Source organism: Aptenodytes forsteri, unplaced genomic scaffold (genome assembly GCF_000699145.1).
Source record: "Aptenodytes forsteri isolate BGI_AS27 unplaced genomic scaffold, ASM69914v1 Scaffold237, whole genome shotgun sequence".
Taxonomy (NCBI): Eukaryota; Metazoa; Chordata; class Aves; order Sphenisciformes; family Spheniscidae; genus Aptenodytes; species Aptenodytes forsteri.
Genome location: NW_008794451.1, coordinates 228,781 through 237,856, shown reverse-complemented (window position 1 = coordinate 237,856; position 9,076 = coordinate 228,781). Strand labels below are relative to the sequence as shown.

Genomic DNA, 9,076 nt, shown 5'->3' with positions numbered 1-9,076 from the left:
GAGACGCGCGAAACAGCACGCGGGAGGCGCTCCGTGTTCTCGCGCAAGTCGCTGCCCAGTGTGAATCCCCAGAAGAACCGGGGTCCTGTCACATTTGCGTTAAGGGCGCGTAATTTCTTGGCGGTCTCCAAACGTTGGAGAGGAGTGTGCTGGTTTTGCGCCTAGAGCCTTGCCCCGTGGGTTTTACTGAGAGATTGTCCCCGTGAAAGCTTGCCGAGCTCATTTGTGGCGCTATTCATATGCCTAAATTTAGGTTTAGGTTCATAATTTACACAGATTATAGTAGGAATTAATATCCAAATATTTTTTAAGATTTTAATGTAGGGTCTTGGCCCATTGACAGAATGGGGCCTATACTTCTGAAACAGTGTTATAAATATAAGAATATACGGAAGTAATTTCCTCATGAAGACCCACAAGGAGGGATGAGAATGCAAGCTACAATCCTGTTGGAAACTGTAATCAGACTTTCAGAAAATTTATCTGTGAAAGGTAAAGTGGGTAAGGGAGGGAATACTGTTTTGCTTCTCATTTTATAGCTTCTTTTATTTCAGAAGGTGTTAGCTATTGCCAAAGAGCTATAAAGCAAGAAAACCAGGGAAAAAAAACCAAGAGAACCAGGAAAAAACAATTACTCTCTAACTAGTGAGTACAAGTACCCATACTCCTTCTGCATAGGCAATCATCAATCTCTCTGGAAGGACTCTTTTCAAACATACTAGTCTCCTTAAAAAAAAAAAAAATAATCAACAGTTCTTCAGCCTTAATAAAAATATTTCTGTGAAAGAGTACTGCATGCTAATTTGTTAAGTGTCAATATCCAAGTTGTATCAAGGAAACAAAATGCATGAGGATACATGAACTATAAAAAGCCTGCAGATGCATCTTCTTTGTAAAGTGTACTGCAATTATAGTTCTGTTAGCATGTTCATAATAATTCTGTATTTATTGCAAAGCAGAAGTTTCTAGCTTAACCAAATGATCACTTAGAGACATAGAGGGCTGGGGGTTGGTTTTTAACCTTACTGCAAGCCTGAAGAGAGATAAAGTCGTGTAATCTACTGTTGAACTATGTCAGAGGATGATGATGTCAAGTGGCAAATGAACAACATAACATCTAGCATGAAAAGAAGCTGATGACTTTTTTTGCATAGTTTGTTACAGGACCTCAAGGAAGTAAGAGAAAGCTTATAATTTTGAAAGCAACAGTAATTGCATAAAGGAGACTGCATGCTGAGTATATAAAGGGGAATTTCTGTTGCTTAACACCTGAGGAAATAATTAAGTAAAATATATATAATTTTGGAAATTAAATATTGTGCCGTCCAAGGCATATACTGATAGCTATGCTACTTTTTAAGCCCAAAGTAATATGGAAAACAATAAGCTATTGAACGTAGGTCTGAAGAGAACCTGTGTTGTTATGTGGTTCCTTGTAATCTATTTTCCCCTTAGGTATTAAGCAATATATAATTAGGTATACAGCAAAACTGTGGTATTTTATAAGGTCAACCCTTGCTCAGGTTTCATATATGTGTGCACTGGGCAAATGGTTTCTCAATGTTACTGGCAAGATTATCACGGTAAAATGTCGCTTGAGTTCAAATCAAATGATGTGCAAAAAGGCTGCATCCCTATCAGATTGTTTTGATGATGGATAACTTAGATCTAAGAAGTTTTTGTTACTACTGTTTTCTATTTTGATATATTGACATGCCTTTGAAAACGTGCATTTAGATTTGGCCAAATACATGCAGGAGACTGGTCTTCCTGTGAAGATAACAGTCCTGACACCTATATTTATTCATCTCCCTCTTGTGTATCCTACACTTACAAGACTAGACGTCAGCATTTTTCAAGCTTTTCAGCATTATTGTCCTAGCTAAATATGTATTAGGGAAATAACAACAATACTATTATCTTACATAGGAAAAATTTCTCCTACCAAAGCAGTTTGCATATGCTTTTTTTTCCCCAAAGAGAGGGGAATGTTGAGTCATTGAAACAATACTAACCATCTAAAAGGTAATAAATGATGATAAAAGTCACAATGTAGGATGACATATTTTTCTCCGTAATTAAGTCTTTTCCCTTGAGCTTTGGCACTGTTTCATACTTATCTGTTATACCAACTGACTCACTGTTAACCTACAAACTAGATAAATGTATTCCACTGACCTCCAGAAATATTCTTTTTACATAGGCTTGTCTTGGGTATTTATTCCTCTCTACTAATCAGCCCTTTCTACTTTCATTATTTTTAAATTTATGTCACACATAAAAATTCACACTTGGAAACGTATTTATACGAAAATACTTGTTTACCTAGAGGTAAAAGAAGAACACATTTTACGGCTTTCAGTCAATTACACGAACTAGCCACTTGGTGGCATTAGCCACTAAGTAAAATAAGGTTTTCCACTCGACTACACAGAAACCTACTTTCTTTTTGTTGTCTATATTCTGACACGTCAACAGCTGAAGTACACGCACAATAGCTTTCTATCAAAATGTGCACCGACTTTGACTTAAAGAGATTTTTTTAAAAAAAATACTTCCTTGCTTATCTGAAATGAAAGAATTAAGTTTGGTTCCCTGATATCAGTTTGAGCCAGGTCTGTGTAGGTGTTATGATACAATGACAACCTGCCACTTTTCTGAAAGGGTCTCCACTTAATTCAGTGCACAGTACAATTAAATCAATGGATAAAGGACTGCAGTAAAATCATTTTACCCACTTCAAGGGATGTGGGCCATCGCTTTATCTGATGCACACTATTGAAGTTTTATCTGATAAAAGTACTGAATTATTAACTTTATTGAGTTTTCTATATTTTTCACCATTTCTGGGTGCTTTTTAAAATTATTGATTTTTTTATATCAGCGAGATGTGATGAGATCCTATTATTCCATTTCATGGTGAGCAAAGAGCTTGCTGGCAAAAGCATTGACCTGTAAGTGTTTTAGTTTAAGGCACTTTAGACCTAATTACACAATTTGTAATGTGAAACTACAAGATTAATTGAAATCTAGTACAATGCTCTTCCACACACTGACCAGTTTCTTTGCTAGCCAATCTCAATTCCACCTCTGTCCCACAGCTTTTTTCCTCTTTCCTTTCACTTGGACTAGCAACTAATTTTCCCACTCTTTTTCATCTCATCTCAGAGGTCCTTTCACAGACAATGCATTTCCAGCTTTTCACCTTTTTCTCAGCAGCTCTCAATTTGTCTCCTTCATGGTTTATAAACGCATTCTTTGTTCAGACCTGGTATGTCTCTGGGTTTTGTGGTTGCTCCGAGTTCAGCACAAGCAATTGTTCTGTAGGGATGATGCATGATGCACAATGCTGTTAGTTGTAGCAACATGCTAGTTAGTACATGCCCAGTAGCCCTGTGGTGGAACCATGTGGTGATGTTTGAGTATGCTCGGTAGGAAGGCTTGCAGGGATTTTAGCTCTTACTTTAGCAAGTCTCACCTAAATGCTTGCAGAGAGTTTCAAAAGCTAATAAACTGGTCAGACTATAACAGAGCTGGTAAAAGGCATATCCAACATAGGAGAGTTGTGAGAAGAATAAGAGGGAGAAGATTGTTTCATACCAGCTTTCAAGTCCTATAAGCAGCAATCCTCACTTGACGAGCACAGGGGAACGTCAAGCGAGGTGTAAAGTGACTCAGTCCAGAGATGCTATGGAAAGCTGCCTCCTGCAGAGCCAGGTTAGTACGTAGTCTCTGTGCAAGCCGGTACCTCCAAGGAAGTTCCAGACTTTGGGGGAACCTGCTGCACAGCACCTGCAGTGACCCAAGAAATACATCACTGGCATACTCGGAGGCAAAATATCAATACTGCTCTACTGTATTGAGACAGTGATTCCTCCACCAACAAGAATCCAGCTGGAATGGAGAGCCAGTGGTTTGCGCAGAGGTAAGGTACGCTAAAAAGCTAGGCAGCAGCATCAGCAGCAGTTTGCCCCAACATACAGCAGCAATTCCTAGTTCCTGCAAGTTCACATAGGAGCTGCTGCCCAGTTACGGGCAAGCTACTTCTGATCAGCAATCTGAAGCTCAAATTCATGGCTAACCAAAAGATCTGATGATATCAATAAGACAAACATTAAGTAAGGACTTTGAATTTCTGGTAGCAGCATTTGGTGATGCTTCAACTGTAAATGTTGAATTAGGTGCACTGATTGCTATATAGCAAAAGAAGATTTGTCAGTCTGAATTTTAGCTTTGTAGCATTCCAGTGCAAACCACTCTTGCATCATCTTCCCTGCTCTTCCTGCTCACATTTAACTTGGTGGTAGAATGCAAAAACTGGTTGAAAAGAGGCCTGGGACTGAAAGTGTTTTGGCAATGAGAAATCAGGAATTTGTTCTAAGGCATGAAGATGAGGAAAAGCTGAAAATTATCTTTTAAAACAAATGCTTGCTGTAGTCGTACATTTGGCGAAATATTCTCCTTCTGCAACATATCACAGCGTGGTAGACTGTTTAAATTACTATGGCTTGAATTCTGTCTGCACTGAAAGATTACAAAGCAGGCCCACAGACCTCAGTATTAGCTTTCAGATATCCTCAGGTTATGTGGGGCTAGTACGTAGTTATTTCTTCGCTTAAAAATCAGATGCCAATTTTATACAACAGACACAAGTCCAATCAATTGTTTACCATTTGAGCTCAAAGAGCTGTCTAGATAAGATTTAAGGATTATTATTTTAATGGACCAGGAAAATATCAATGGTATTCTCACTATAGTTTGATATAGTAGGAAGGAGCATCATAAAGAAAATGGAGTGTGCAAGAGGCACTCTTTAAATATTTCTTTTTGAGGAGCAAATATAAAACTGAAAGAGTAGATCTGCTTGATAAAACAGTACTACAGTTCCTACAGAATAGGTACTCTGAAGTCCTAAATCTCAGCATATCTCACTAGTGTCAAATGGGACAATTTACAGGAAGATAAAAGTGCTGGTAGCGATTCAGCAAACTGGTGTAATATGTTCTCCTTGTAAAACAAAAATTGCCTCATTACATGTGAATTTATTTAACACTTAACTAAGTTAAATGGTACAAGAATACCATTCAGATGCTTAGTTTAAAAATTTGTTTGCCAAGTCACCACATTTGCAGAAGATTATTAATATCAAATTAACGTGGTGCTGTTACCTAAAGCACAGTCAAATGTATCTTAAGCAATTATTTGAAAAGCTACATTTAACTATAATAAAATTTTATTTGGACCTCTTTAAAGATAAATGCATTGAATTTTACAATTTTCCATTAAAAATTAATAGCAGTCTAACTTTATAGAAAAGTTAAAGCAAAGAGCATTGATTGTTTGAGGCCACACAGTAAAAGAATGGCTGAGCTGGGATTAAAAACAAACCAAAAATGTTTCTGCAACCCAAAAATTAATGATGACACCAGGTTCACCTTTGAAAGGTCAAACCAACACCGCCAAGTAACTGGAGGAAAGAGCACTCACGTGTTCAGTAAGAACAAACTGCATCTCATTTGATTTCTTACTTACATAGGCATTTTTATTCCAGCCTACTATTTATTCCTTGCCTATCAGGCTGCTGCAATCTGAAGGGATTTAAAAAGAAATAGGCTACAGGTGATTACTTCAATGTTCTGACCAATATTTTCCCTCAATACTAGATTCTAATATCCAAGGCCATATGTAAATTCCTGCTGAGCACTTAATGCATCTAAGAACAGCACTTGTTTTCAGCCACTGCATAGCAAAGATCTAACTCACACTTCTAGACTGGAGTCTAATCAAATTGCAGAGATACAGATTAAAGAATATTAGCTTTCTTTCAAAATCAGGTTTGCATTTCTGGATGAGATCTCCCTATTAGAAGACAAAAGCTACACAGAATATTCAACACGTCAGAAGCTTCCTCTTGTTTGAACAATAACACAATGTTAATTCATAAATTTACAGGTCATGAGTGTGGGGCATTGAGAAAAACTGTGCTATCACTTTAAATTTTGTGAAGTCACATATCTCCTGCATACGGGCCAAAGGAATCTGCTTTTAATTTTAGTTAGAAGTTCAGTTAAGTTCTCTCTGTGCTAGTTGGCTTTTACTGTTGTTATTGGGAGCTATTGTTCTGTTATTTAAAAAAAAAAAAAAAAGAGTACTGTCATGTAAGACCTCTAAGTTCCTACATTTTACAGTCATAACCTTTAAAATAGGCATAAGCAATACGACATGAGTGTGCTCTGACACCTAGTGAACAGGCTCCCCAAAGTGTATTAAGCCACTGCTAGGATAAGTGTTCTGTAATACTGTGTTGCAAAACAGAAGGCGGGGAGGGAGGGAGTACTAGGAAGGTGTACGTAAAAGGACTGAAGAATTCTGGTATTAATATATTTGAAAAAGCTGGAAAATTATTTCCTGATAGTGACATTCATATGGTGTCCACTCTTATTTTGAAGCTACTATTGATCTTTTCCTGCTGTGGTATGTCATATCACACACAGAGAAACTGCAAACCAAAGATAAAATGGCACTGTGAAATCCACCATTTAGATGCCAGTGTAACAAATGCCATGCGTGATTGCTGTTGGCTGTGTCCTATACAATATCTGCAATGCTAAATGGTAGCACTTGTGCATTGATGTTTTGCTGGTGTGGTTCCCATATGCAGAAAGCCTGCTCAATTTACGTCTGCTAAATTAACACAGGCCCAAAGTCCGTCAGTGATGTGCCAGTGTAAGAGGTGATGTTGATGGAGAAAGGATTAGAGCAGGCTGCTCTGCTTTCCTGATTAAACTTCATCAAGGGACCTGATATATTCATTCGGTATCTTTATAACAGTCATTTTTTTCATATTGAATTGAAGGGCAATGAAATGATACTGTTCTAATTATTATAGTACTTAGGGAATATCTTTGCTGTGGCTCAAGTCCTTCATTGACTGTTTTAGCTACAGTCACAAATGTTGGTCAAAATAACTGCTTCAGGATTTAGAATCAGGAGGCCATATGCTAGCTTGGTTTCCTAATGATTTTTGTCTTGAGAAACTTAAAAACCCTTTTGCAAAAATTTAGATACATTTCAAAACCTGTCTAAATGCATAGTATAGTGGAGATGTGGCAGTGCAAACCTAGTAACTAGAGTAGGGTGAGTTTCCCTATTAAGTGGGGAAAACAAAAGAGCCACATTTTCAAACTTAGTAGCAGTGGTGAAATTGCCTTCAGTAATACCCTTTTGGGTTTTTCTTGCTTTTCACAAGATGTTCAGCATGCACTTTAGGGTAACTATGCAAAGGACTCGGCTACATAGGCATTATTTTCTCTTCTTCTCTTAGAACCGTTCACTGCGTAAGCAGCTTATGAAATTTCTAAATTCTGCCCCATTTGCAGTACATGACAGGACAATAGGAAGCCTGGAGGAAGAGGCACTTGTGCAAGACTCTGTGGCAGACCGACTGCAAAGTCACTTCAGGATACTGAAGCCTGCTCAGGACCATAGCAAAGAGATGGTCCAGATCTCTTTCAATGACATGTCTGTTGGTTTTGTTCCTATGACTCCCATACCTGTTGGAGCTTCTTGTATTTCCCATTCCTATGTTGTACCTTCTTTACTAGGACACGTCCAATTCAGAGAAAACAGCCAGCGTACCAGGAGAGTGGGACTTCTGCTAGGTGCAAGTCTGTCCTGTATGCAAAGCACGCAGGCCAGCAAGCTGAGTAAGGAATAAGTGAGCTAGGAAAGACAAGAAAGATGGGAGAATCCTGCTGGGCCCCCAGGGAGTAGCTGTGTAAAATAATCCAGACTGGAAGTATCACGTTTGAATCACATCTGAATGAGTCTCACTGAGGTGAACGTTAGGGCAGCTGCACAAATACACAGGGGGACTTTTGCTAGGAATTTTCCCCCAGTCTGTCTAGGGATCCTGGTACTGTCAGGGGGCATAAAAGTTGACATATTCACGTACACCCACATGAAAACCTTTCTCAACAATACCAAAAAATGTGAACTGTAATGAGGAACAAGCAGATTTCTTAAAATGTTCAAAGGGAGGAGCAGGTGAAGGGGGAAAGAAAAAAATTAACTACCAAAAGGTAACAAACTCAGTTTGAAATGGGTGGAAGTGTTTCCATGAATATCAAGGCCTTTGGACTGCCCCTAAATGCATAGTAATTGGATGAACACATTGCAGTAAGACAGAGTTACAAGGGTATGCATGGGATGACTGGAAGTAAATGGTTAAGTCTAAATTGTTTTGCAGACTCCTCCCAATTCCACAAAATATAACACCTTTGAAAAAAATAAATAAACAAAGAGTATAACATAGTGACTGTAAATTGAGAAGCACAATTTTTTTTAATGCCATTCCAGGCAATAAAAATAGACTGACCTTCCAAAGCTGCAAGGCTGACCTTTACAGTGGGGCGCAGTTAACGGTTTCGGTGGTGAGAGGCCTGGAGCAACTGTCCCAGGTATTCTGCAATATAAAGCAATGGTAAGGGCTGTCTGGTGACCGCGGTTCAGATGACAGTATTCTTCAAAACAAGGGGGGTGTTTTTTTGGTTTTTGGTTTTTTTAGACCACCTTACCTCTTGGTCAAAGACAAATCCCCGGAGTTTGTAGTTTTGTCCACATACTACATAGAGCACTTAAACCCTAGCTGCCATCATGTTTTTTCTACAGCGCAGCCTATCAGAAAGGAGCCGCCTGCCTGGCCGCCGTGTGCCCGCGGCGCGGCGGGAGGCAGCGGGCTGCTGCCCGCGCCGGCCCCTGAGGCAGCCGGGCGGGAACGCTGAGGAAGCCCCGCGGAGCGGCGTTTCCATCACGGCAGGGAGCTGCTGGGCCCAAAGGCGTCAGCCGGGCTGCTTCAGGCGGCCTTTAAAGTCACATTTTCCTCAGTTAAACCGCACCGAGCTTTAGTTTCGGGTGCCTGAGCCCCCTCGGTGGGCGGTCTCTCGTGCCGGTATGCACAAGCCGTATGTAAAGGCGCTGGTGGGGACTATAGCTGTAAAGGCAGGGGCAGAAGACCACGTCGCGCTCCCCAAAAGCCATGGGGTGCTCCGGGGCCCGGACTCGCGGACAGCTCAGC

At 39.7% G+C, this 9,076-nt stretch overlaps 1 protein-coding gene across 1 annotated transcript in view; it reads right to left on the bottom strand.

The window, feature by feature from the left end:
* FRRS1 (ferric chelate reductase 1) overlaps positions 1 to 9,055 on the bottom strand; it is a 35,054-nt gene extending 25,999 nt beyond the window's left edge. The window contains exons 1-2 of the mRNA XM_019474911.1: positions 8,577 to 9,055; positions 8,378 to 8,464 (exon numbers count right to left, since the gene is read on the bottom strand). The gene's annotated coding sequence lies outside the window, so the exon portion shown is untranslated. The remainder of the gene's footprint in view (positions 1 to 8,377; positions 8,465 to 8,576) is intronic.
* Between the last annotated feature and the right edge of the window lie 21 nt (positions 9,056 to 9,076).